A 6,000-nucleotide genomic window follows, 5' to 3' on the forward strand; every position below is an offset into this window, starting at 1 on the left:
TTCTTATTTAAAATTTAAAAAAAAAAAGAAATCGGCTTATATTGCTTTATTCCAGGGGAGAAATTTTGGATAAATGGGTGGAAATTAAAATGGAGAAAATTTTGCTTAAATCCAATGAAGAATTTTCCTCTAATTAAAGTTGTCCAAAAGTGAAAAAGGCTCATTAATGGAGAATTGTTTTAAGATAATCAAGCAAAAGCTAGATCAAAAGTTCCCAATCTTGCATGAGAAACTTGGGGGGGGGGAGGTATGGGGACCATTTAGCAAATAATTCTAACAGCCTATGAAAATTAATCTACTTCAATTCTTATATGTATATGTACGGTAGACTCTAAAATTTATTTTCTTTCATATTGAATAGGGAATGCAAGTAAGTTTACTGAAAACCAAGGGGTACAAAGATAGGAAAAGGTTGAGAACCTTTAAGATAGATGATTATTTATCTTAAAAATAATAGAAAGGATTTGTTGGTGGAGGATAGGATTGACTACATGATAGTTCATATTTTATAGCATTTGTTGCATAAATATGCTTTTACTTATTTATTGGATTAGATTATTCTCACAAGAATCCTATATGATAGATAAATATCATTATTTCCATTTTACAGGTAAAGACACTGAAGCATAGAGAAATCACATGACTTAGATATGTTAGCTTGTCAGTGGTTTGATCCATTACAATCTTAAGATCTGATGTACATATAGAAAGGGAGCCACTATGGTAAAGTAAAAAAGAATATGGGGTTTGTAGCCAGAGGATCCAAGTGCAAATATTGCTTCTGTCACATACTACTCATGCAACCTTGGCAATTCACTTAACCATTCTGCTCCTCAGTTCCCTCACGTGCAATATCAATAAATGAAAGCACATACTATGTGCAAGGCACTGTGCTTAATTTAGATGGTCTCAAGTTTTTGCCCTTGCTAGACCTAAAATACTATTATAGTGGAATAAAAGCTATGAATTCATCACATCTGAGGAATTCTGGGACACTTCTAGTAGGTAACATAGTCTAGTTTGAAGAGCTTGGTACTTTGGGATGATGAAGCAAACTTTGGTTCCTTGGTACCTCTTGCAATTGCTGCAGGGAAGTAAGTATTGCATCAAATCTGTGTCAGAAGAGTGTTACAAGCCAGGAAGAGCTACTCACTCAGCACACCCATAAGGAATGACTCTATTTTCTGAGGTTCTCTCCCTTTCTTCTTCTTGTTGCACTTAGTATAATACCTGGCATACACTGAGTACTTCAAAAATGCCTGTTGACTAGAATGTTGAGCATAACTTCCTGTGAGGAGATACAACTACACAGTTGGAGATGGAGAAATTTTGACTGTTCACACATAATCACTAGAGCAAGTATTTCTCCAGATGAGCCTGAGCTTGGGCCATGGTCTTTTGGTTACTTCTTCTGCTTTGTATTTCTGTGTCTCAGTCCAGGCAACACAATAGTGATCCTAAGATGGATGATTTTGACCTTGTAGACAACCTTCTGAGTTTGAAGGTGAAGGCATTCCTAGGTCTATCAGTTAGTAATTATTGCACTGTATGATTTCCACTATATGAGCTACTACAATGCTTCTTAAAAAAAGATGATCACTAACAGGAAGACATGCCCAACCTCTGGCCTGACTAGGTAGAAGACATCTGCCTTGAGGGAGATATTTAGACAGAGCAGAGGCCAGGGGAGATGAAATGCTTATTTAGCAGTCCTAAAGAACGTTTCAAGTTTTGATGTTTTCAGTATCAGCCTCTTAAAAGAACGTAGTAGTAGCTTTAAGTTACTGCTTCATATTTAAGTCTTAGTCAATAGTTGCCTGGGAGTTTTATATTTTTGGCATTTTTTTTTAAATATGGAGGAAGTAATATCTAATCTGCAGAATATAATATGCATTTTCTACTCACTTTTAGAGAAACCTAAGGCATGAGCCAAATATAAAATTTATGTGATTCTACCCAGGGCTCTAGGATCAGGGAATAAATAAGAAGAAAACTTGTTTTTTTTTAAAAGTAAAAAAAAAAAAGCCTGATCCCTCTTTATAGAATCCAGAGTCTCTTATCACTATAACTGGTATGTAGTTGTGAGCATAGGGCTAGAGGTCCCTTGAGATTGATAGGGTTCATACCTCACCCATACTGGGCTCAGCAGTGGCTTTTTGTGTTGATCCACTATGATCCTATAAGAATTGTGAAGAAATTTTCTATGTGTTTGTTACTTGAATACTTCAATGTGGCATAGAAATGACTGAGGCAAGATTAAAGGAACACAAGCTCTGGCAGGCTATATAACACTTTCAAAATTTGGCCTGACAACTGACTAAGTCTGCTTTCTAAGGACCAACAGAGCCAAGGCAAGAAAGGCTTCTATTTAGCAGGCTGGCCATCTGATGATGAATTATTTGGCCGTGAAAACCCATGAATCTGAAGGATTGACCAAATTTTTGCTGTTTATGATTTCATTTGTAAATTTGCATGAATGTGTATATTGTCAGTATGGTCAAATTTCCTCTCTCAGTTTATTTGTAGACTAAGTGTCTTGTCCCTGGGGATCTAGAAAGACGGAAGTGCTCAATTCCAATCCTGCTGTCATGCTTACATCCGTTAGATTTTGTGCAAGTCACTTAACCTCACTGCAACAAAGTTTCCTCACATATAAAATGAGGGATTTGGACAAAATGGCCTCTAACTTATTTTTCTAGCTGTAGATCTGTGATCCTAGAGGAGGGAAGTGCCACATGAAGTTTCACTAATTTCTCTTTTTCTGGTGTTTGGCTGGGTTTTTGCTTAGAAATTTCATTTCTATTGCCAGAGCTTTCTGCTTCTGTGATTCTTTTCTTAACTTTATCTTGCCAAATTCTATTTCTCTCACTCTTTATTGGAATTGCTTTTGTGTGACTAGATAGAATTACACCAATTGGTTTTGTCTATGATCATGAATAGAGAAGTATTTAATGCTGATAGATTTTAACAGTGACCATTAGATGATAATGCTACTTAGAAATAAGTAATAAATAGTAATGATGTTGTTGTTGATGATGATGATGATGATAATTCAGTACGTTTTTGGGAAAAATACAGCTCTCTCTACCTCTTAGTTTAGGCCAGTGACCACCTTATCTTTGACCTCTCTCCCTCTTATTTTATGTTACTCTAGAATGAAGGGGGATCTAGGGGCATGTCTCACTAGCCTGATGCTTTTGTCATTCCATCTTTATAGTTGCACAGAGGAAGTTACCAAGTTATGGACAGCTTGTGTCTTAAAAGATTGACAGTCAACTTTTTTGAGCTAAGAAAATTGTTGAATCTCAACATTTTTGGAACACATATCCTCACCACAATTCTGCCAATAAGAAAGGCTAACTCTCTCTTCTAAAACCCTGCTTCTGTGGTGGGAAAAAGTAAGAGTAGATATTCATAAGTAAAGCATATTTTTCCTCCTTAATAATATTTTCTTTTTTCCAATTACATGTAAAGATAATTTTCAACATTCATTTTTGTAAAATTTTTAGTTCCAAATTTTTCTTCTTCTCTCCTTCCCTTCCCTCCCTGCACTCCCAAAACAGCAAGCAATCTGATAATGTTTAGCACAAGTCATGTTAAACATATTTCCACATTAGTCATGAAAGAAGAATAAGAACAAAAGGGGAAAACCATGAAAAACAAAAACAAAAACAAAAAACAAAGTGAAAATAATATGTTTTGCTCCGCATTCAGACTCCATAGTTCTTTCTCTGGATGTGGTTAGCATTTTCCATCATGAGTCTTTTGGAATTGTCTTAGATCATTGAATTGCTGAGAAGAAGCTAAGTCTCTGATAGTTTATCATTGCATAATGTTGCTGTTAGTGTGTGCAATGTCCTCCTGGTTCTGCTCACTTCATTCAGCATCACTCGTGTAAGTCTTTCCAGGTTTTCCTGAAATCCTCCTGCTCATCATTTCTTATAGAATAATAGCATTCCATTACATTCATATACCACAACTTGTTTAGCCATTCCCCAATTGAGTTGTTTCAATTTGCATTTTTCTAATCGATATTTAGAGCATTTTTGCATATGCCTATAGATACCTTTAATTTTTTTATCTGAAAACTGCCTATTCATATAATTTGATCATTTGTGCATTGGGGAATGACTTGTATTCTTATAAATTTGACTCAGTTCTTTATTTTAGAGATGAGGCCTTTATCAGAAACGCTGGCTGTAAAAATTATTTCCCAGCTTTCTGCTTTCCTTCTAATCTTAGTTGTATTAGTTTTGTTTATGCAAAACTTTTTAATTTAATGTAATCAAAATTATCCATTTTGCATTTCACAATGTCCTATATCTCTTGTTTGGTCATAAATTCTTCCCTTCTCCATAGATGTGACAGGTAAACTATTTCTTGCTCTCCTAATTTGTTTATGGTATCACCCTTTAGGTCTAAATAGTGTACTCATTTTGAACTTATCTTCTTATAGGGTATGAGATGTTGGTCTATGCCTGCTTTCTGCCATACTATTTTCCAATTTTACAGCAGTCTTTGTCAAATAACGAATTCTTATCTCAGAAGCTGGAGTCTTTGGGTTTATCAAACAGTAGATTACTTTAGTCATTTACTACTGTGTTTTGTGTACCTAACATATTCCACCAGTGTATCACTCTAATTCTTAGCCAGTACCAAATACTTTTGATGATTGCTGCTTTATGATATAGTTTTAGATCTGGTACAGCTAGGCACCATCCTTTGCAATTTTTAAATTATTTTTTTGTGATATTCTTGACCTTTTGTTCTTCCAGATGATTTTTTTATTATTTTTTCTAGCTCTATAAAATAATTTCTGGTAGTTTGATATGGCACTGATTAAGTAAATTAATTTAGGTAGAATTGCCATTTTTACTATTTTATCTCAGTCTACCCATGGGCAATTGATATTTTTCCAATTGTTTAGATCTGACTTTATTAGTGTGAAAAGTGTTTTGTAATTGTGTTCATATAGGTCCTGGGCTTGTCTTGGAAAGTAGACTTTCAAATATTTTACAATGTCTATAGTTATTTTAAATGGAATTTCTCTTTCTATCTCTTGTTCCTGGGCTTTGTTGGTAATATATAGAAATGCTAATGATGTATGTGGGTTTATTTTATACCCTACAACTTTGCTAAAGTTGCTAATTGTTTCAAGTAGATTTTTAATTGATTCTCTAGGGTTCTCTAAGTATACCATCATATCATCTGCAAAGAGTGATAGTTTTGTTTCCTCATTGCCTATTCTAATCCCTCCGATTGTTCCACCTCTTTACCTTCTGTGGGCTGAGAGCTCCAGAAGCAGTCACTGCCACCGCTAATTCATTCACTTCTAAGGCCAGCTCTTGGTTTGCCACATCTGGCAATGAGCACATCTGTGCGGGTGTGGCCTGTGCTAGACTGGCCTCCCCTCTCACCCCAGCTCGACAGACCTTTAATGCTGACCTTCCAAGTTGTCTTTGGTGTCTGTGGCCTGATAGGTCTGGAAACCACCATTGATACCACTGATTCAGTCTCCTGAAGAACTGCTCCTGATTTGCTGGGGCCTGGTTAATACTGCGATGGCCTGGGCTGGACTAAGTTGGACCATGCTCCTCTCTCAACCTGATGCAACAGACTCTTCCTGATGACCTTCTAAGTTGTCCTGCGCTGGAAAATTGTTTCCCTTCATCTTTTCATGGATTCTGCTGCTCTAGAATTTGTTTAGAGTCATTATTGAAAAGGTATTTGTAGGGGTTTGGGTGAGAGCTGAGACAAGTTCCTGCCTTTACTCCACCATCTTGGTTCTGCTTCTCTCCCTCCATTTTAAACATGAGAAAACTGGTTCAGAGAGAGATTAAGTACCTTGCCTTGGGTGACTTAGGAAGTAAGTGTCTGAACTGGGATCTGAACCCAGGTTTTCCTTTTATTACATGCTGAGTTGTTTTGCAAATTTAAAAAGCACAAGTCAAATCCATTTCTTTAAAATAATAATAACAATTGATATCCCTACAGCTCTTT

At 36.0% G+C, this 6,000-nt stretch overlaps 1 pseudogene; it reads right to left on the reverse strand.

Moving 5' to 3' along the window:
• Window positions 1-5,375, reverse strand: part of LOC114048107 — a 74,863-nt pseudogene extending 69,488 nt beyond the window's left edge.
• Window positions 5,376-6,000: the final 625 nt, after the last annotated feature.

The sequence above is a fragment of the Vombatus ursinus genome, unplaced genomic scaffold, assembly GCF_900497805.2.
Source record: "Vombatus ursinus unplaced genomic scaffold, bare-nosed wombat genome assembly UNPS02014791.1, whole genome shotgun sequence".
NCBI classification, from domain to species: Eukaryota; Metazoa; Chordata; class Mammalia; order Diprotodontia; family Vombatidae; genus Vombatus; species Vombatus ursinus.